General features: G+C 40.0%; 1 protein-coding gene across 2 annotated transcripts in view; it reads right to left on the bottom strand.

Annotated features, from left to right (window-relative positions):
- FBXO11 (F-box protein 11) overlaps window positions 1-11,655 on the bottom strand; it is a 101,327-nt gene extending 89,672 nt beyond the window's left edge. Inside the window, exon 1 of one of the 2 annotated variants that reach the window (XM_036872308.1) lies at window positions 10,633-11,655. The gene's annotated coding sequence lies outside the window, so the exon portion shown is untranslated. Of the gene's footprint in view, window positions 1-10,631 lie in introns of both variants that reach the window. The other variant, XM_036872307.1, reaches the window with a different exon arrangement.
- Between the last annotated feature and the right edge of the window lie 12,323 nt (window positions 11,656-23,978).

The raw sequence follows: 23,978 nt of genomic DNA, 5'->3' as shown, positions 1-23,978 counted from the left end.
GTATGTGGGATTACAGATGCTATGAAGAACCCGAAAGTGTTGTTTTATTTCTGCAGTTGAGCTTAAATTCTAACATTATCTAACTTTAAACCTACTCTCAGTTTCTGCATATACCGGCGAAACAATGAATTGTAATGAAGAAGGACGAATACTATGAAAACAAGATGAATGACCCCAACTCTGTGGGTAATTTCCTTCACTAGGCACATGTTTCTTTCTCAGTTACGTAGAAACGCTATAACTTGGCTTAATGTTTGAGCTGCAACAACTTTCTAAGTGTGGCACAAAGGTAATTCAACGAATGATTAAAGGGTAAAACATATACCGAAGAGTAGGGAGTCATAACAAAACTTCATCTTAATAGCATTTAACTGAAAACTCTCTAAGAGAGTATGGTCTCGGCAAACAGTCTAAAGATAAGGTTACAAATGAAACTCCAGATACACACACTCTCACACACACACACACACATATATTCATTCTTAAAAAATATGTACCAGAAGACAATGAAAATAATACCAACACGCTTATTTCAAGTCATCTTGATCTCAGATGTTATTTATATTCAGTCTCTAGCTCAACTTTAAGTTCCATCAAGGCAAGAAATATATCTGTATAGTAATACCCAAATTCAGACCTCACTTATTTATACTGGTAACTCAAATGATACAGAGTTTCAGACCATCTCAAAAGTCAGCTTATTTAAAATCTCCTAATTTAGAAATGAGATCAAGAAACAACTGCAGAAAAAAGAATAAGCCACTTTGAAAAGCTCAGGCTCCTTATCCCTCCCAAACTTAACAAGCAACATTTACTGACTGTGGCTATGGTTAAAAATAATTTTAAAAAAACGTAAAGGAAGGTGACAGTCCTCTCCACACTGCTTGTTGTAGACAAGAAAGAACAACTGTTAGTACTAACACTGGACTGTTAAGTGCTGAAAGAGCAGACATGAAATAATGAAATCTTACTCCTTTGGTATCTGGGCTACTGTATCATCAGTTTCAAGCAAGTAGTTCTTAAGAACAGAGCCCATCTGTCATTCTCAGGGGATACTTGTATCATAGGGTATACAAGCTTATAAATCACCTAGCACTTCAGCACAAGCTTTCACTTGAGAAAGAACTTATCCATGATGCTGGCAGAGGTACTTTTACACCTTCTTCCTATATGAAAGGAACGAAGAGATGTAGACAAGGACTAAAAAAACAATTCTGAGAGCAAAATGTGCCCCAATTTTTCTGTGAAAGTTTTATAATTTATAAATAACCTGAATGTAAGATAACAAAGGATAATTAATATATGCAGAAAACAAGAAATAAATGAAACTGACCAAACAATAGCAAAATATTTTCACAGGAGTTAAAAGGATAAGTTTAAAAAAGCAGTAAGAAACAGGGTTCCAACAAAAAAGGACAAACAAAAATATGGCAGTAGCAAAAAGAAACAACAGTTTTTGGACTTAAGACTCAGAATTACATATTAAGGTCCACAGTAGTTTTAAAAATCCCTGAATATAAAAAAGATTCCCCTCTCCTCAAAATAACCCTACCTATGATCTCTGGGGAAAATTAAAGCATATTAAGTTGATGGGGTAAACTGCCTAACACCGGACTGTTAAAGGATACATAAGTGGAAATATCAAAAATTTAAGAAAAACACTAATATTTGAAATAAAATAGTTTCAACAACATAATATAAGAGGCCATATTCATATCTGTCTTAAAGCTGTTTATCTTCCATTTTTTGCAAAGTAATGGAAGTTTTGCCCTTGGAAAAGATAAGCAGTGGCATATGTTGAGGTATAAAGGGAACGTGTATATGTGCTCATGAAGATAAATATAAAATGCTCATAGCAGCACTATTTCCTGACAGCCAAATACAGAAATAACTCTATATCCATCAGTTGTAGAATGGATAATTGTAGTTTATTCATACAATGTAATCTTATTCAGCAACAAGAATGAACTATTGCTACAAGCAACAACATGGATGAAACTGACATACAAATATTAAGCAAAATAAGTCAAACAAACAGGAATACATACTAGATGATTACATTCATTTTTTTTGTATTTTATTATTTTTTTAAACATCTTCATTGGAGTATAACTGCTTTACCATGGTGTGTTAGTTTCTGCTTTATAACAAATGAATCAGCTATACATAGACATATATTAGATGATTATATTTAAAGTTCAAAAACAGGTAAAACTAATTCAACCAGTTAGAAAGATAGGGTTGGGGGTAGTGACTGGGAAGGCACTGGCGGGGTGGGGGATACTTCTGGGATGCTGGTAGTATTTTATTTCTTGATCTAGGTATTACTGATTACACAGATATGTTTCACTTTGTGAAAAGTCATCAAGCTGTACATCAGTGATTTGTGTGCACTTGTATACTTTCACCAAAACCTTAAGTTGGAAAAAACTATAGGGTCTTCCCTGGTGGTCCAGTGGTAAAGAATCCGCCATACAATGCAGGGGACGTGGGTTCGATCCCTGGTCAGGGAACTAAGAGCCCACGTGCCCTGGGGCAACTAAGCCCGTGCGCCACAACTACTGAGCTCGCACGCCTCAACTAGAGAGCCTGCATGCCGAAAACTACAGAGCCCATGCACCCTGAAGCCCAGGCGCAACAACTAGAGAGAGAAAACCCACACGCCACAACTAGAGAAAGAAGCCCGCGTGCTGCAACTAAAGATCCCGCGTGCCGCAACTAAGACCCAATGCAGCCAAAAATAAATAAATAAATCTTAAAAAAACTAATAAAAATTATTTCTACAATTTAAATAACTATATGTAGTTATATATATATAGTACATACACATATAGATATATAAAGTTACATATAAACGGTTTCTAATCAAATGACCATTGTTAATGTAAATGACCCATACATACTGTCACTTGTACCTGCTCAAATTCTTTCTCTTCTCTCCAAACCATCAACTCAAAATTACTCTTTTGGGGGGAAGAAAAAGTGAAACTTTAAGACAAATTTTAGGTTCAGAAGTAGTAGATTAGGAAAAATAAATATGTAAGGTAAGTGATTCTTGCAAAAATCTTCCACTCTCCCCCTCCTCTGATGGGCTCATTTGGCCTCTGAGGGAGCACTCCTACCCAAAAAGTCTTTCTCCAAATTGCTTATTTCTCCTACTTTTACTGAGCTTAAAATATGAAAATTTGACCAAATAATCAGTTTCTTAAAATGCAAATACATTTCAAAGGATTACAAAGATACCAGTCATTCGCACACAACTGTGAATTAGTTCTGTGTCTACGTTTTAAATTGAGGCATAGTTGATGTACAGTATTATATAAGTTTCAGGTGTACAACATAGTGATTCAAAGTTCTGTGTCTACTTTTAACAAATAACTGTAAACAAGAAATTTCTTCTATATAAAGAAGGAAAATGAGCAATTCCACAATTTCTTTTATAATATAATTGGTTTGCCAAAAATACTAGATTTCAAAATATAGTGTCTTCACCCATCCCCATTTATTTTAAACAAGTCTTCTTTGATCTTCTCTGCCATGATACAAACTTGAGTGACTCCTACTTACCATTGTTGAATTCTACTCATTTCTAATTTTCCGTAAAGCCTATAATTTTTTTCTTTTTCAAAAAAGTATATCAATTACTAATGACATATATATACACACCAACCCTCAAAAACTATAACAGGTGACTATGCCTTTCCTTTTCCCCACTCCCTTCCTCCTAAGTGTTAAGAGTCTCATAAAGCCATGCGTTCTTACGCATACATATGTATGTACGTATACACATATATACACACATTATATATATATTTATATACTATGGATGCAAGATACAAAATCAATACTTGAGTGCAAAAAGAATTCTCATATCTAAACCCAAGTAGAGTCAGTAAACCAGTAAAGGCTAAACTCATGCAAGTCAGTTATCAACACATGGTATAAAGAAACCAATGCCAAAGGTTGAATCCACATAGTAGCCAGTTAATTCACACAAACTTGCAGCAGTCAAAGATTCTGACACAACCCAACTCAACCATCTGAGTGCTGAGTGTACACCACGGGAAAACTATGAAACTAAGATTATCACTGTTACCAGAAAAATAATTTTAAAGCACAGTTTCTTACTCCATTTCTATCACTAGAATTATTTCTAAGCTTTGAGAAAAGAGAAAAGTAGGCTCTCTTCACAAAAAAGATGAATGGCACCTCATCTCTAATGATATGTGAAAGTATACATTAATGTTTTTTGGATTTTTGGGGGTTTTTTTTTGGCCACACCACACAGTATGTGGAACTTCCCGGACCAGGGATCGAACCCGTGCCCCCGCCCTGGAAGTGCAGAGTCTTAACCACTGGACCACCAGGAAAGTCCCATTAATGCTTTTTAAGGTTTAGCCACCAGTTGAGAGAATAATGTTTTCTCCTTTTTTGAACACAGTCATACAATCTTCCACCTGTTAGAAGGGCAGAACATTTGACAACTAGATTTTTAAAAATTGGGAGAATAAACAACTACCTTAAATGATTTGCATTTGCTTTTAACTATGCTATCTTATTTGGGGTGTTTTAAAATAAAAAAATACACAGCACATTCATTTTCAAAGTGAAGTAAATATTTTCAATATTTGCCTTCAATTAAATTATGTAAAGGAAGTCACTTAGTTTCATTTTTCTATTTTCTAAGGATTAAGTTTAAGCACATTTTTTGTGTTAACCAAACTTATATAAAACCCAAAGCTATGCATGTAAAGACACCAAGCTATGGTAAAAAAAAGGATATTTAGTCTACAAACCTGTCAAAATTCCTACTGAAATCTAATTTAACTCACATTTTTTTCCTTCCTGAAACAGTCCAGTCTATAACTATGAACTAAAAAATGACTTAACACCCTTTATTCATAACTTATGAGTAATTCAAGGGAAATCTACCCTTCTTTGCACAATGAGTGCTTAGTGATCTCATCAACAAACTGGAAAAACATGTGGGCCAATCAGTGCAATCTCATCTGGAGACGAATCTACATGAGGTAAAATTATGATCAGAAAGCTACTCAGAAAACGTGAAACCAAATGATTTAACAATCATTGGCATTGGACTGCTGTATCTGCCTCCAACAGGAAAGATGGGATAGGACAGGGGACTGATGTGCTGCAAGGGCTAGGTTATTCCTTTCTGTAAAAGTGATGGAGATATTCTGCCAAATGTCTTTCAGTATCTTCCCTTGTTTATGGAAAGATTAGGTGATATAAATCAATTTTGAAATTCTTCTCTGCTACTTACCAAGCATATTCACTGCTATGTTAACAGCCATCGTATAGAATTGCTAAGAGGAATAGTATATAAGGAAAGTGTCTGGCACAGACTCTAGTACGTAAGAAGAAACAGAGTCAATGTTTATTATTATTCCAAATACCCATTTCTTCCATTTTCTTATTCTTTTTTCAAAGAATATTTCAATTCATTAGATATAAGATTAGTGATTTATAATTGCAAATCAGTTTGAGGTTATACCACATCACCCAGACTAAATTTTGGGATATGATGGAAACTCTTTAGCAACTCATACATATTTTATCTCTTAGGTTTAGTTTTATAAATGGCTGCTTCAATTCCTTACTATTATTTTTAATATTTAAAAGAGCTGCCATTTATTGAGCATCTACCATATGCTAGGTACTTTACTATCTCTTATCTTTACCATTACGTTAAGACAAGTGTTACCGTCCCTATTTTAAAGATAATAAAGTAAGGCTCAGAGAGGTTACATAGTTTGCCCCATGTCAAATAGCACACTAGTGGTATAGCTAGGATTAGAACCCACATCTAGCTAGCTCTAGCTCTGAGCTCTAGCCATCATACTACCCCCAACTGTCTCATCCCTTATATTTTCCTTCTTTATAATTTTATTTTCAGAGGGTAACAACTGCAATTTGGGGGTACCTTGCTTACAACCTCACATATTAACCAGAGTTCTCTGAAAGACAAGAATGTAATTTAAATGACTGATAAATTTGAGAAATGGAAGGTCTAAAACAGAGTAACCCTTCAGAGACCAATGGGACAAGATAGATACAAAATAAGAGTAACTTGTTAGCAATAAAAGAGGGAACAATAAGAGACCTCAAGTTGAAATAACTCATTACTATAGATTGTTTATTTTCAAAATTAAAACAAATAGAAAAAAAAAAGACTGAGAAAATACTCACTAGCCTTGAATTCTGCCAAATTTAAGTTCAAGGGTCCTCACTAACTGGGTCTTTCTTGCCTTACCTGGTAGGTCTCCAAGCTGGTTGGCCTTTCCTCGGGTTTGCCAGAATTTCCAGTAATGAAAGAGACAAACAGTATAGGGACAACCCTTAGGCCTTATCAGCAGAACTCTAACAACAGTATTGTCACTATCCCATTTCTATTCCTCAAATAATTTCTAAGTGTTGAGAAACAGGCCACACACACACATGCACAACGCATACAGACACAGTTGAGTGGCATCTCTCTTCTCAGGCCATGTAAATATTTTGAAGGTTTAGCCACAAGATGGGAGAGCAGTGACCCACAGTACATAATTCCTAAAAGAGGAAAAATCAGGTTCCTTGTCCAGAACTCTTCTATCTAAAAAGGTTGCAGAAGTTCCTTATTCTGTAAGCAGTAGGAAGAACCCGAAGGTAAAATATAATGGGCTAAAACCCCACAGAAAAGTATAATTAGCATGCATGAATAGAACACTAAGGAGTTTCCTGACTGCTGCATATAATAGATATGTAGCTAACATCAGAATATTTCATTAAGACTATATATACTGAACTACTTTAAAAAGTTCACTTAAAAAAAACCCAACAACTATAATTCCAGGTATAATAGGTGAGATTTTAATCCACAAATATAGGATTAAAGAGACTGATTACATTTTTACTCTATATAATTAGTTCAGACTAGAAGTTAATAGCAAGATCTACTAATATATTGTATTCATTGAATTCCTTCAACTATAAATGATCACAGTTAAAATTTCAGCACTTCAATCTTATGAATTTCCCAATAACTAGAAAATTACACTTATTTTCCAAAACTTCCATATCAAGATTTTCAGAAGTCAAATTTCATCTTTTATTAAAACATAATAAATGAGAAATAATAGCAGACATAATAATCAATCAATAGACTGATTCCAGGTAGGAAAATTTGGTAGCTGAAGGCAGGTGTAGGAAAGGGACTTTTGAATTTTAAATCATGTGCATTTAACAGCTATTCAAAGTAATCAATTTTAACAACGAGAAACTGAAAATGCTCAGAATACATAGCACTTCTGCAGACTTGTAAGCTTTCCTCATACATACTTCTAAAAAAAGACTACCAAATAGATTTCAAGATAAATTCAGCAGAACAAGTTGCAAAAACTAAATCCTTTTAGGATTTTAAAAGAAAACAAATATATAAAATCCAACCCCACACTACTTTCAGTTTCACTGAATCTGCAATATATTATCAAAGGGTCCCTGTGTGGAACACAAATTATTTTCTACCAGCCTAAAGTGGTATGTGAAATCCTAAACTCAGGATTTTAAATTAACAGCCTAAAAATGCTCATGATTTGTATTCCTTCTTTAGACAGTGGACCATTTCGGGTAAAATAAATGAAGAAAGCATTCCATGAAACATGGAGACTGATTATTTCTCAATGTGGGGTGTAAGAAAATCTCCCCCAAGAAAGGCTTTGAAAGTCCTCATAAGATTTCACTCCATAAGGCTGTTTCTTTCTTCTTTAAACATTGGCCATTACAAACATTCAAATACAAAGGAGGTGTCAAGGAAGTTTTTAGACTAATCAACATGAGGGCAAAGAAGCAACTAAAAACCAGTTCTGACAGAATTTTTGCTTGAAAAAAAACACTATCCTATAACTTTTATTACTATAAAAGCCTTAAGTCCACCCTTTATATGAAATAAGTGATTCTTTTATATAGATTGAATTAACTTAAGTTGCCTTGAAACACTCTCACTTCAATTCCCTACTTGGAAAGCTGTCTGACCCACTATTATGTAACTCTATCCAAGACTCTAATGCAAGAGTTACATATCCATTAAAAGTTAGTAAAAAGTAAAACATGCACACGCACAACATTAGCTGTAGTTCCTTCATTACCTTGTCAAAATTATGAAACCCAGAATATTTTCAAACAAACAAAAAACCTTTCCTATTTAAACCAGAAATAGTGACACTTTGCATACTCCATAAAACTGTTAAAATGAAAAGCATTCTTCTTGGCTAGCTTCTGATCATTATGCGAACTGTACATTTAAAATATAATCAAAATGCCAATTTTCAAAGAATGACATATCTTTTACATAAAACTAGCAAAATCTTTTTTATTTTAGTCTTTTAATTCATCTTAATGTTTCATTCATTTTGAGGCCATTTATTTGCCCTCCAAAAGACCCATAGCATTTTCCCTGAGGGCTAATCAGCAAGTTCTTTCCCCCTCTGTGCCAACATAGAATCTCCAGAACAGTTCCTACCAGCAGCAGCAAAGTAACAACCCTACAGTGAATATGATTTACCATTTGGTTGGGTACATACTGAAATTCTAATTCATGAACATCTTAGTTTATGGATATCAATGAAAAGAAAAATGACACTCCGGCATGTGACTGCCAACTACCCAGTCACTTTACTTCAAAAGGAAATAGACTTTAGTAGCTAATAATTTCAAACAAATGAAGAAAAGTGACCAAGATATAAGGACCTCAACTAAGTTTGAAAATACACACAAATCGTGAAAAGGAAATTCAGAATTAACATTTAAAAATACACAATGAGACTAAGTTTGGCTGAAAGGATCTGATCCACTGTTAATGTAATTAACAAATCAGTACATCTTGGAAAAGCTTACTTCTAGCAATAGAATCCTTATTATGATTTCAATCCAGTGTCATTGTTTTCTCAAAAAATAATTAGTCAACTCTATTACATATAGTACCAATTCTGGAAGGAGACTTGAATATTATTTGAATGGAACACAGGAGAACCCTGATATGCAAATGTAAAAGGAAATGTTGAAACTACAAATATTTTTAATTTACAAAAAATTTGTAAATGTATCCAACAATCATTAAAACACATTAACAATAATGTTGCACAAGACCTCTAACTGGCTTGAAACATCACATTCTTTCAAGCAACATATAGAAAACTGCTTTCACAAGGACTATCTGTAGCAGTGACTAGTGAAAACCCTTTAAACTATTTTTCAGATTATCATCTCCCTCTTTCATTTGTTAAGTATTTTGATCAAGTACAACAATAAAACAATTTTTTAAGAAAAGAATGTATAATTTTAAAAAGGCATTTTAATCTTAATTCCCTTAATCAAAGGAGGTGTGACAACCAACGCACGTAAAATTAACCTTAATCCGCAACGAAAACACGCAAAATGTCTCCTAACAATTCCCCTCCTCCTTAAAACAACCGTATACATAATATGGTACTGACCTCCACCCCCACTGAGAGCAGCTAATAAAGAGAATAGTTGCATTTGGAGACCAAGGTGCAACACCCCACCTCCTGCACCTCCCCAAATAACCACATCTTCAAAGTAGAACTGAACATTATTTTTGCTAAAGCAAGAATCCAACCCTCCGGAGCCTCAGCCCTTAGACAATGGTGGTTACCAGACAGAGCTGCACAGTTGAGTCCAAATGACACATTTCCACTAGGCCTTGGACACAACACACACACACACACACACACACACACATGCACACACACTCTTCTCTCCCAAGGGGCCAGTTTCTAAGGAAGGGGCGTTCAAATCCCACTAGGAGATGGAGCGGGTAGCACAGTGGCCTGGGGGTACGCCGGGGGGGGGACAGGAGAGAGGAGGTGTAGATAGAGCGGAAGGGTAACTGCACTGCACGCGAGGGAGGGGGCTGGAAATGGCCGAATGGATTCTACATTTACTTAAAGGTCTTGATTTAACGGGTCCTTCCCGGGGGTTCTGTAACTAAAGCAAAACTGCGGCAGCAAACATCGTGGGGTTGGGAGAAGAGAAGCTGCTCCCCCTACCCCGTGACTTAGGGAGGGGGGCGGGGGAAACAAGTTCCCCGGCCAACACCACCGACCACTCCGAGTCCCCCCTCTCCCTCCTCCACAGGAAAGGGGAGGCTAACAGAGAAAAGGGGGGAAAAACAAGTTCCCAGCCAGCCCCAACCACCCGATCACTCGCAGGCCGCTCCCCCCACCTTCTATTAGAAACGGGAGACCAACCGTGGAAGACTGCCGAGAAGGGGAATCCCACCCTTCGCTCTTCCCCCACCCACCAACAGACTCCTGCAGGGTCCCTGAGCGGGCCGAGAAGCCAGAAGGATGGGTGGGGGGAGAGGGTGCCGAGCCCCCGAAACCAAACAAAGCGCGGCCTGAGCCAGAGCCCGGGAGAGTCGGGAAGCCGCGGCTTTTCCTGCCGGCCCGGGGCCCAACCGGGCTGACACTGCGGCACCGGGGGACCCTCCTCCGCTCACCCTCCGTCTCCCACCCCTGGGCGCACAGGCCGCCCCCGCCCCGGCTTCCCTTCCCGCGGGTCCCGGTCGGCCAGGCGCCCGACCCGGCGGGCGGCGGGGAGGGAACGTGGCCTTACCCGCTCGCCGGCGTTGTTCCGCTCCTGGGGCAGCGGTGGAGGCGGCGGTGCGGCGGCGGAGGCTGCTGCTGCGCGCTGCTGCGGCGGCGGCGGAGGCTGCTGCTGCGGCGGCTGCTGCTGGGGCGGCTGCGGGCGGCGGCTGCTGCGGGGTTGCTGCTGCTGTGCTGCTGTGCTTGCAACCGGGGCGCGGCCGCGACACTCGCCTGGGTCTCCGGTTGGGCGGCTCGGACGGAGGTCATTTGCCGGGCTGAGGTGGCGGCGTCGGCGGAGGGACACACACACGCACACGCACCGCGAGCTCCGGGGCAGAGAAGGGGGGTGGGGAGAGGGGGGAGGAAGGAAAAGGGTGAGAGGAAGGGGGAGATGGTAAGGGCGGAGGAGCGAGCGAGACCCCGAGTCAAGAGAAAGGCCCGCGGAGACAGACAGAGACCGAGCGAGGCCCGCGGGAGGGCCTGACGCACGGGAAGGGCCGAAGCCGCCGGGCGGGGCGGCGGCCGAGGGACGGAGACAGAAAGACGGGCAAGCGAGAGAAAGAAGAAAGGGCGTCCGCCCGCCTGGGGATCCCGAGGCGAAGCGCGGCGTCGGCGGCTGAGGAGACAGACCCCCGGTCCCGCCGACTCCGAGCGGCGTCTCCGTCGGCGGGGGGAGTGGGCGGGCGGGTGAGGAAGGGAGAAGGAGAAGAGAGGGAGGAAGGGAGGGAGGGAGCAGGGGGCGCCCGGCTCTTTTTTTTTTTTCTCTCCTCCCCCCCACACCCCCTGAAAGAGATTTCTGAGAGGAATTTTTCTCTCTTTCTTTCTTCGGCCTCTTCTCTCTCCTCCCCCCCTTCTCTCCTCGGCGAAGGGGAAATGAGTGTGAAGGGAGGAGATAGGGGAAAAAAGAGGCGTCGTCGTAACTCCTCCTTAAAGGAGCCCTTTCCTTCTCTTCCTCAGCCCGTCGCCGCTGCTTCTGCTGCTGCTCCGTGGCAGGAGGGAGCCATTGACACCGTCCGAAGCCGCCACTCGCCCAGTCGGGTCCCTCCCCGCCGCGGGGTGGCTAGGGGCGCGTGGGGGGGAGGGGGGGCCCGCGGGGGCGTCGGGGAGGAGGGGCGAATTGGCGGGGGAAGTAGAAGGTGTGGCGGGGGATTCCGCAAAGCAGCCAATGGGAAGGGCGCTCATACAAGCCTTCTGGGGCACAATGGGGCCTCTGCTCTTATCGCCAGTCCCTTCCTTCAACGCCCTGTTTCCTCTCTCTCGGGTTTCCTCCCTCCCAGCCAAGGAGGGGGGAAGGAGAAGAGGGGGAGTGTGGTGGGGCGGGTGATAATGGGGAGGTATAGGGCATATAATAGAGCGGGGGTGGGTGAAGAGAGCGCTAGTGCGTAGCGATGATTCTGGGAGAGGAGGGTGCTCGGAGGAAAGGGCGGGGGCTTGCTGATTTAATGGGGAGAAGTGATTAATCCTTCGGTTCGCCGTTTCAACCTCGGCCCCCCCGCCCCCCGCTCGATTTTTAAAGCGGAAAAAAGAAGTAGAGCGAGGTAGCCAATCTTTGTAACTTGGGTTTTTTGTGGTAGGTAGGTCCAAAGTCTGAGCTGTAGGGAGCGCTAGAGAGTCTGTGCCCTTTAGTCAAGCTGAGGGTATTTGCAAACCTTGGAGATCCACTTTACCGAGCTTGGAGCTTGGTAACCGAAGTTTTGGAGTCGGTTCCTAATCGTAGTCTAAGAGGAGTCACCCAAATCTTGAAAAGGTTTGGTCAATAGGCAATAGACCTTTGGTCAGTTTACTTTGGAGACTGTGTCTATATAAATGTTTGGGGAAATAATATGTGAGAAAAGGAGAGAAGTCAATGTGTTGAGGTTGTGTTTGCTTTTTTTTTTTTTTTTTTTTTTTAGATCTCACAAACTCAGAAAAAGAAGAAACCCCAAGGGGGAATTATCTTTTGTATCTGTATCTGGTCCCCTCAGCATAATCTCTCCCCAAGGAAAACGTGTTTTTATTCCTAGCTGCTTTTGTGAGACTGAAAAAGTATCCTTTCTTAATCTCTCCGCTCTCTTTTGTTTATCACTTTATGGAAATGATAAAACCGGCAGTTTACTGATTCTCTGATTTTCGAACTTTGGGTGATTTTCTTTCTCTTTGAGTTTGATCAGTTGCTGTCTTAGGTTTGAGATGGATGGCTAAGTGGTTACAAAGTACGATAAGGGAAGTAAGGGTGAGGGGGAAAGTGTGTATTTATTGGGATGAGGAGAGGGGCAGGGAAAGCCAGTTATATTGTGTAGGGTGTTTGAGTTCCGGATGTTTGATATGTGCCTCTACGCAAAATACTTACCTTTCTAGGTATCAGGGTCCCCTCACCTTTTAATAAGAATTTACTTTGGATTACATAATCCTGTTTTCAATTTTTTAAATTCTGTAATTTGAGATGAGCTCTCTTTGGTCCTGAAAATGGAGAAACTTAGATCTAAGTTTCCTTCTCAAGAAAAAGTTTGAGGAGGGAGACTTAGAAAACAACTGAAGACCTGCAGATTTTTAGGTTGTTAGCAAGGTGCAAATGGGTAAAATTTTAGATTTGGTTCAAATAACTGTAGGGGAAGAAAGGAAATTACATGCTATCATACATATTATAAGTGGATCCATAATTCTGATTTTTCTAAAAATTTACTTTTTTTTTCAGAAAGCATTAGTAGTTCCTTATGTTGTATCCATTGCTATGTAAGGTGCTATGGGAGATAGCAAAAAAGTAAATAAAATAAAATAAAATGCAAAATTTGGGGCATAGTTTGTATTTTGGTATGGCAGAGGGTGATTTAGTTAATTCAGATGTACAAAGAAAACATAGCTTATTTCTGTAATTTTTAATCCTTCTTGAGTCCCCACATTATCCTCTTTTCTTTTATAGGTAGATGCTGAATCTTACAGATTTTATTTCCCCACCTCCCTCCCATTCCAGGATATATATGGGAGTTGAGGGATGCTGTATAAGGTATACATAGATGGAGTGTCTTTCACATCTTCGGCATCCTAGATTTCTAAGTTATTATGACAGTTCTCAGGCATGTGGCAGTAGGATGCCTTATTTTAACAAAACCAGTATATTATGACAATTTTCTGATAGGTGGAAGTAAAGTGTCATGATAAGGGAGTGCCTTTTTTCTAATTCACACAGTAACTAGTGGGCTGGTAGAAGCCTGAGGGTTGGGAAAGCTGACATGACATCAGGGAAAGGCCCTGAGCCATGCATGCCAGTCCTTGTGTCGTCCTTTGGTATGGAGTGTCTGGTATAGTCTGAAAGCAGAACTGTTAGCCTCAGAGATAAAACTGCTCATTTTGTCCTTTTGAGAAGTTGTGCTGCTTCCTTTATTGAAGTCCCACTGAACCATTTGCCTTATACACTGCAACCTCTGTACTGACCCCAGGCCTCTGCAGGTCCATTGATCCTCATGATGCTATTCCGTCTTCTCACTGAGACATATGGGAACTTCTGGATTCCCAGAATATCCCACGTAGGCCTTGATGAGGCCAGGAGCTTTGCTTCAGGCTCATCTGTTGAGCCACCTCCCTCCACCAATGTTGCATTATCCTCCCTATGTCGTGTTGAACATCCATCCCATAAGCTGAAAGCAGAGTTCCTGGAAGCAGAGTTCTCACAGGCATGCCCGGAGAAGCAAACCACTATCCCCATTTTTCTTGGATTACCCTATGTCTATAATATGTGAATACTTCAACTATATGCCTCCAATTCTAGTTTTCACGCTGAGAAGGGACAGGCAGTAAGCACAACCGGATCTGATTACCTTTTTCTTCGGTCCCCCTTTCTTCTTTCCATCATTTTTTTAGGGCTACAAGAGATGGATTTTTCTAACCCAACATTATAAATCAACTATATTTCAATAAAACGTTTTTAAAAAAGAGGTGGATTTTATTCTTGTATGACAAGAGCTTTCCTTATGTACCATATCCTCTTCATTCTTGTGATGGCATCTGCTCTGCTCCCTTTTTCAGAGCCGCGATAGCTGATGGAGTGCAACAGAGAAGCTAGTTTAACAATAGTGGAATATCTATTGGGAGATATTAAATATCCTATCCCCATATCACTGGTTCCTACATATTTTTAGTTTATCTTACAGGATTAAATGTTAGAGACTTCTTTGTGAAAAAGTGTTCAAAGCCATCTTAACTTAAAATTGTGGAACTTGGGAGTTGTTAGAATGGGCCTTGGAGATCATTTAATTCTCATTTTTGTATTTGATAGATTAGGAAACAAATTCAAAGAAATGAGGTGACGGAACCAAATCCCATAACTACTTGGTGGCAAAGTTAATACCTGCCAGTCTAGTGCCCTTTCCATTCACAGATATTATAGACTCTTAATTCTATAGAAGACTCTTAATTCTTCCAGTGAAAACCTAAAATATTCCGGATGGTTTTAGCCATCACCAGGTCCACCTGTGTTAGCAGATAATCCTGTCAATTAGCTGCCACAGAAGTTATGTGTGAGAGAGAAAACAGGAGAAAAACTTAAAGGGGATTTTTATTTGGGGTAGGAGTCTTCCAGAATGATTTCAATATACACTTAGCATAATTTCAGAGGACTAAACTCCCTCAGGGTTTGCTCTCTCTTCAAGAATATTTGTGTTTGTTTTTTCTCAACTAATTACTGGTGCTTAACAGGTTAGTGTACTTAAAATTATTTGTTTATAAAACCTATCACAATAGGAGTGTGGAAAAAATAAGCCCTTTCATCATTTTAATACCTGGCAGGTGATATTTACTGTGATTTTTAAACGATAATTTTTACCATTTCAAAGATTCAGCTTCCCTTTTGTCTGTCATTCTGTCATCTAGTCCTAAGCCATCAGCACTCAGTCAGTTACATAAGACACCTGAAAACTGCTCACTCCTTTTATGTCATTTAGGAAATTAGTCTGATCTGAATACGGTTTTCCTGGAGGAATAACCAGCTGTTTAAAATATCCTTGTTAGAGTATGAATGACTTATCTCACTAAGCTGCAAAAATTCATTCTTTAGTACATGCTCAGATAATATTTTATCAGGAAGTGAAAATTAACTTGGAACTAAGGATTTAAATGTAATGTATATGTGGGAAAACCTGGTAAGCATGCAATCAAATGATCCTCATAATAGAGGTTATCTTTAAAAAAAATTATAGAATCTAACTTTAATACCTTTCCCTGTGGAATAATAGAGACATAGCCCTATTAAAAGAAATTAATTATGTTCAAGATTTAGGATGGGCTGTGATAGACTGTTGTAAATCTTTATTTTTGCCTTTTAAAAGGAGAACCCAATTTCGAAGCATTGAGAGATGACTAGGCCAAACAATAAAAGGGTGTTGTATTATGAAAGGACTGGTAAGTGACTGAAGGGTGGGCAGATATGAGTGAAAGACCGTGACGGGGCTCTGCCACTTACTGGCTGTCTGACCTTGGGCAAATTACTTAACCTCTCTGTGCTTCAGTTTCTACATCTGTAAAATCAGTGTGATAATAGTCCTCATTTCATGGAATTGTTGTGAGGATTATGAGATGCTTAGAACAGTGCTTGGTGTGTAGTAGGAGCTCAGTAAACTATTAGCTGTTATTGTCACTGCTGTTGGTATTGATGTTTTTTCAGGCCCTACTTGATGATTTTCAAGATTACACAGGCATTATAAGTAGGGAAGTAGGTATGGCTCTTGTTATAAGGAAATATGTCTAGAAAATGAATGGTATTAGAAAAATATTTTAAAGTACAGGGAAGACAACACCAAAAGGAAAGAGTCAGGCAGAGCAACAATAGGTAGAGATCAGGCATGGGTGGAAACTGATGGGAGAAGACCTATGCAGGATTGTCTCCACTCAAGCAATATTTGAACTGAGGATCTTGTGGCAGATGCAGAATATTCTGACATTTTTTCACTACGGGAGCCTCTCAAGAGAGAGTCTATGGAGTATGTCAGGAAACACATGCATGGCCTAGAAAGAGAAGAAGAAGGAAGGGAGGGAGGGAGGAGGGAAGAAGCGAAGATAAAAGATGCAGCTGGAGGTTATCTGTGTTATTGAAAGAACTGGACCCATTTAAGTAGTATGTTAAATTTAAACCAGGCCTCAGGACTACCCTGGTGGTGCAGTGGTTAGAATCCACCTTCCAATGCAGGGGGACAACGGTTTGATCCCTGGAGCCCACACGCCACAACTAGAGAGAAGCCTGCGCGCGGCAACGAAAGATCCCGCGTGCTGCATGAAGATCCCGCTTGCCGCAATGAAGATCCCGCGTGCCGCAACCAAGACCAACGCAGCCAAATAATAAATAAATAGTTAAAAAAAAAAAAACCCAGCAACTCAGGCTCCATGAAAGGAGTAGGAATTATAGAAGAAATGGAACAGAAGTGGAAAAGAAAGGGCAGAAAAGTATACATGAAGTGGCACAAGTCACTCAAGGACTAGAGAATTTGAAAGGTAAAGGAAGAGGGCTTTAGAGGAGCACATGTCAGAGGATATATTAGACCCTCTATGATCCTGAGATTATGGCCTATGCAACATCAATAGAAGCTTCGGATTCAGGAATTTGTTGAGTGATAATCCAGCTAAGATACATTTCAGGAAGAGGATCTTGGAAGCAAGGTTAATACACCTAAGGGGTTCTAGAACAGGATACAGTGGCAGCAGCTGTGTCATAAAGTTTAAAAGACTTGGGGTCCTACTGGAGATGGACAAATACCCTGAGAAGATCAGATATAAGGCTATAAGCGTGGACTGCAGGGTTGCCTATCATCAAATGTGCCATGCTGCATTCACTATGGAAAAGGAAGCTATGTCACTCAACAGAGACCAGGCTCAATTTAAACACTGGGCTTCCAGGCCAGAAACACCAGATTCAAAAGGGAAATGGAAACAGAAGTGTTCAAAAACATGGGAAGGATATCAAGAGAAAGAAAGAAGAGTTGGGTGTGATCTAGTAGACACTGAAGATGCTACCACTGTAAACCTCCCCATGTCTCTGTACCCAGTTTGGGCCCTATGCCCATTCTTGAGTTAAGCTCTGGCAAGTGTGAGGGGATTACTCTTAGGCAATCAGAATTGCCCTGAAGCTTCAGATGTGGTCAGCTGGATGGAGGAGATGTGGGTCCCTTTTTGGGAGAAAGGAGGAAGATGTTATGTAGAAAGTCAGCCTGTCCTTATTAAAAGCAGCTATGTCCTATGTCACAGTTAACCTCTTGATGGGAAATTTATCCCATCTGAATTTAAATTCACGTATAGTAGTTGGAAAACTGACGTGTTCTAATAGGCATCCTGGCATGGCGAAAACCAAAATGATGTTCTCCATTTTTGTTCCTGTGCGTTATTCCCCTTCTCCCAGATAACACTAAGTCTGCTGCAATCTCTAACAGGCAACAGCAACAAGGGTCCATACACTGGGTTCTAGGAATATTATTTTGTTTGCAAAATGCTGTTAACTGCAGGAGTCACATTTTGCATGTACATTTATGGGACACAAGATATTTGGGTGGATTACTTCCATTATTGATGGTACTGAAGGTGCTACACACATGGTAATGGAAGAAGGCTCAGAGTGCAGTGGCTGCTGAGGGATTCCAAACCCCAAGGCATTTGGAGGGAGAATCTTCTGACAGAGACTGAAAAGATCAGGAAACCTAGGGAGAAGAGTAATTGCACTTTAACGGTCTTTGGAGTTTAATTTACACTAGGAAGAAGATTCATTTTGGGCTTGACTTTCCTGTGGTAATTTAATAATGGGGAGGGCTTCACATTATTCCATTTTCAACCTTCTTTGTTGTTTTATTTGGACTTTTAAAGTATCTTCTCTGTTGACCAGTTTTGGACAATATTATTAGGCATAATTTCAGATGGGAAAATAAACTAGGGAGTGAATTTTTTTTTTTGAGAGGTAAGAAGTGGGTTTATTTAGAGAGAACACACTCCACAGAGAGTGTGGGACCATCTCAGAAGGTGAGAAAAAGCCGGGAGTGAATATGTAGCCTAGGGTACAGGACAGCCCTGAAGCTTAAATTGATTATGACCTGTTATGACCCATTACAGAAACTCTTTTGAGAACTAACTTAGCTGTGCATCTCATTGGTCCCAGGAAGTTACAGTGAGGAGCAGTGGTAGTAACTGAAGGAGCTGCTAATCTCTCCTAGTTGGACAATCCTGGCTGAACTGCGGTTTGATTATTAAGGCCCCTTTGTTAAGGAGAGAATAAATAATGGGGTATGTGGGGTGTTGTGTAGCCATCTCTCCTTGCATTTCTCTGCCAGAGCTCATGAAGGAGGAAACTTCCATCTAAGCTTCTGCCTCTATCTACCCTCTTATTAGATGTTCCATATGGAAGAAGTGACTAGTCTGGTCAGAGACTCTGGGGACACTTCCCGAGAGGGAGGGATCGTGACACTGAAAGACACTTTCCCTTCTTATAGATCCTAATGCCTGCTATTTCATTTCCTACCCAGGAGCAGCAGGCTGTTTGCATATACTTTCTCCATGTAGGTAAGCAAATCAGGAGGTGGGGTGGGGGTAAAGGAGTGAGGGTGGACTACTCTGCTAAGGAGGCTTAATCTTCCTCCTTTTCCCTCTTGATTCTAAATTCGTGGGTCTGGCAGTCCAGTCTCATCACCTGGTCAGGCACCTGGTCAGGTAGGTGGACTTAAGCTCAGCTATTAATACCTAAGAACTTGAGTCTTATTCTTATCCTTAACTCTTACTCTTCTCTCTTCTGGCACACTTGAGGAGGTCACAGGACTTAGATTTGGGATTGGAAAAGCAAGAGGCCTCACTTAGATCTCTTGGTCGCCACCCAGCCTTGACTCAAGCTTCACTTTAAGTTGTATACTTCCTGCTTACTAATAAAATGGTTCTGGGGTTCTCATTGGGACATAGTACAGGTGTGCATACTTCCTCAGGTAAGCCAGCCAGAAGAAGAGGTGGGGGTAGGATTTGAGTTTGGTATTCTACTCCAAATTTCTAACACAATTTTTGGGGACAGATGGTTATTTTCTACATTTTAAAGCCATGGACATGTCTTACAAGAGGTTGTCTAGCTCAGAAATTCCCAAAAGAAAAATGAAGAAAGAATAAGAACTTCAGAAAAGTTAGAACTATTTTTGTGATATATAAACTAGAAAAAAAACAAAAACAAAAGAACTTGTAAATATTCAGTATATTTTGAGTAAGACTTTGTGGCTGTAATTTACCTCTATGCTTGATGAGTAATATTGCTATTCAAGCTCCAGGTGATGTAAAAAATGTAAAATGAAAGACAATTCCAAATAAGTGGAAATATTGTTATATTCAATGCATGTAATAGATTCTTTATTTTAACCATAACGAGCTATACATTTTATATTAATAGAAAATGAATTTTTTTCTGCCCTCAGCTATTTAAAGAATATTAGCTTGAGGGGGTGCCAAGTTTGAGGGGGAAACTTGCTCTTTCCCTCTATCATGTGTCTAGTGTTGCTTAGTTTGTGCCACCTACTGCCCAGCTCTCAAATTCCATGGCTCTTTCTGAAAAAGATAAGCTATTGTAAGGAATGATGAGGGTGGAGAGGTGGACAAGGGTAAAAACTGCAAAGACAAGTAGACCCACTACATACCTATGAGAATGGCCAAAATGCAGAACACTGTCAGCACCAAATGCTGGTAAGGATGTGGAGCAAAAGGAATTCTTATTCATTGCTGGTGGGAATGCAAAATGGTACAGCTTCTTTGAAAGACAGTTTCGCAGTTTTTTACAAAACTAACTATACTCTTACCATATATATGATCCAGCAATCATACTCCTTGGTATTTACCCAAGGGAATTTAAAACTTATGTCCACACAAAAACCTGCACACAGATGTTTATAGCAGCTTTACCCATAATTGACAAAACTTGGAAGCAATCAAGATATCCTTCAGTAGGTGAATGCATAAATATGTGGTATATCCAGGTAATGGAATATTATTCAGCACTAAAAGGAAATGATCTATCAAGCTGTGAAAAGACATAGAGGAACTTTAAATGTACATTAGTAAGTGAAAGAAGCCAATATGGGGACTTCCCTGGCAGTCCAGTGGTTAAGACTCCATGCTTCCAATGCAGGGGGCATGGGTTCGATCCCTCGTCAGAGAACTAAGATCCCACATGCTGCGCGGTGCAGCCAAAAAGAAAAACAAAAGGAAAAAAAAAAAAAAGAAGCCAATAGGAAAAGACTACACACTGTGTGATTCCAACTTTATGACATTCTGAAAAAGTTAAAACTATGAAGATGGTAAGAAGATTAATGGTTGCCAGGAGTTAGGGTGGAGGGAGGGATGAATAGGCAGAGCACATATGATTTTTAGGGCAGTGAAACTACTCTGTATGATACTATGATGGTGGATTCACGTCATTATATATTTGTCCAAACACATAGAATGTGCAATACCAAGAGTGAACCCTAATGTAAACTATGGACTTTGGGTGATAATGATGTGTCAATGTAGGATCATCACTTGTAACAAATGTATCACTCTGATGGGGAATGTTAATAATGGGGGAGGCTATGCACCTGTGGAGACAGGGGGTAATGGGAAATATCTATACTTTTTGTTCAATTTTGCTGTGAATCCAAAACTGCTCTAAAGAAGTAAAGTACTAGAAAAAAACGCAAAAAGCAAACTTTTTTTCTAAAGGAGAAAAAAAAATTCAGTTTTCTGTTTTATTTTCCAAAAAAGCTATATTGCCAAACAGATTATCCACACATATGATGGACATTCACTCTCCAAATGCTGCTCTAGAGAGAAAAGGGTGATAAGCCTCATACATGTGTCAACAATGTCAAATGACATTGGCTCTATGGGGCTCCTGCCACTGTCATCTCTATTTAGTGAATCATTAAGGTCAGCACTTAGATTTATTTATAAAATAACTGTTGAGAAAACGTTAGTGTTTTTGTTTACTACACAGCTGGAGAAGGGGCCTTGGTGTGGAGGTCAAGGTTTGGGGATATGAAAACATTGGGGAGTCTTACCCAATCCATTCTCAAAACTTCCCCTCCCCCATTTCAAGACAGCCTCTGACACTAGAAATTTACACTTATGGAAATTGAAAATTAGTGAACTGATCTTTTGTATAAGTAAAACCCTCCAAGCTACTACTTACCTAGTATCACAAATGAAAGGAGTCAGACTTTTGAAAACAAACAGATCAACAGATTAAACACCCTCTAGAGTTCTAATAGCCCTAGTTAAAAACCCTTAGTTAAAAAGTAAACAATTAAGAGATACTCATCAAAGGTGGATAGCTTTTAGCAGAGAAGCTTGTAATTTGGGGGGGTGGGGGGCTGGGGAACACTACTTGCAATCCATCTTGTCCTAACAAGAAGGTAATAGAGCTCTCCAGTCATTTCAGGACTCATTTAAAGGGCCAGGCTTCACACAGGATACGTATTCTTTGTGATACAGATCATCTTTATTATGTGACTTACTTTAACGAATACTTAACATAAAATTGAGGGTATTTTTGTTTTAAAATATACTTCGTTATATTCATTAAAGGTCAGAATCCTTTTGGGAAGTAGGCAGGGCAAGGATTGCTCACCTACAAACCAGGTTAGGGTGAACAAATACAACCAGATATTCTTGAAGTCTCCACTGATAAGCCCCTTTTCAAACGCTACTTCTTGAACCTAAATGTTTCCCCCTATTCCCTTTGACTCCAACCTCTAGTGTCCTACCTTTGATGACTTGGATTCTGATCTCTTTTTGTTCCTTACCTTGTTTCCTGTTTGCTGGATCTACTTCTCCCAAGGTCCTAATCTCTATGTTGTGGACCCTGGGCCAGAATTGACCAAGATTTCCTGTTTCCTTGCTTGATAATTTATTTTGGTACTGTAATGAAGTAGAAAAAAACATGAACTTGCAGTCCAGCAGACGTGGGTTTAAATCCTGACTATACCACTAACTGGTGGTCTGCTTTGGGTAATGCACCTCTCTGAGGATCAGTTTCCTTTTTGGTAAAATGAGTATATTAATGCCCACCTTAAACTATGGTTGTGATTGGAAGTAGATAGTGGAGATGGTTGCACAACATTGTGTCACTGAATTGTGCAGTTAGAAATGGTTAAAATGTGATATTTCATGTTATGTATATTTTACCACAATTTTTAAAAAAGAAAAAAACATGGTTGTGAGTATTAGTCTCTGTGGAACCTCCATTACATGCCTGGCACATAGTGGGCTCTCAACAGTAACAGCTGTACAGCATAGAATATTTTATGTTGCAAGTAACAAAAAAGCACAACTCAAACTGTTTTAAACAATAAAGGAATGTACTGATTCATGAAATTGAAAGTCCAGAGGTAAGGCAGGCTTTTGGGTTAGTTTGTCATTCAGGACCGTTTCTCTAGGTCTTCAGCTGTATCACTAAGGGCTCAGAGTCTTCTCCATCTTTCCATTTTTCTCTGTCTTCCACAGTGACAACCTTTATCCTAAAGCCAGCAACTCTCATGATCACAAGATGGCTGCAAGCAGACACCCAAAGTACATGTTCCCTCATCCACATCTAGAGAGAATGATTTTCCATCAGTCCAGCAAGTATCCTGATATTCACTTGTTTAAATCTGAAAGATGTGCATGGGAATATGGAATGTGATGGTTGGCTTGAACTAACCAGGGAGTAAGTCAACTTCTCTGGAAGCACATGGACTGCATGGGGAGGGGTGGATTCCCTCAAATGAAGATCAAGGTACTGCGGAGGAAAAAAGGCAGGGGTAAGACACTGAGCAGGCAACCAACAAAAGTCACTTTCGTAGCTATTATTATTATTATTGGCTTTCTTGGCCCATAGCCCTTGGCTCTTGGCTATTTCTTTAAAAATCATTACAAAAACAAAAACTAAGAGAGCTCTTATTTTGAGTAAGTGTATTCTTTCTAGCAAAGGAAAATCAATACATATAAAACTAAGTTTAATTTAACTGGGTGTTAGGCATCTGGAACACTAGCAAACAACAAAATGCACTGAATGAAAGGGTTTAACAGGAATGAACGTCAGGGATAGAAAGCAGGAGGGAGCTAAAAAGATGGTGACTTGCCAAAGTGTCAAACCCAGAAGGGTGAGGTTAATTATTGGAGTCAGGTTAGAAGCCATGACCTGGGTCAGGACAAAGGGGACCAGTTAACAAGGGGATGGGGCATTACCCAAAGCAGAGTTGACAGAAGAAAAATCTGATGGAAACTTGATTTTGACTGCTCTGCCTACACCTTTGTGGCTTCTACCTGCCCATCTATGAGATTCTTCTTTCTCTTTTGATCCATCTAATGACTTGCCAATTTCTGCCAATTTTATTTCTGTGCCTTCTGCCAAGAAGGTTCTTCTGTATTCCTTTGCTGCAC

This window comes from Balaenoptera musculus, chromosome 13, assembly GCF_009873245.2.
Source record: "Balaenoptera musculus isolate JJ_BM4_2016_0621 chromosome 13, mBalMus1.pri.v3, whole genome shotgun sequence".
NCBI lineage: Eukaryota > Metazoa > Chordata > Mammalia > Artiodactyla > Balaenopteridae > Balaenoptera > Balaenoptera musculus.
The sequence above is the reverse complement of the archived record's forward strand: the minus strand, read 5'-3'. Positions and strand labels throughout refer to the sequence as shown.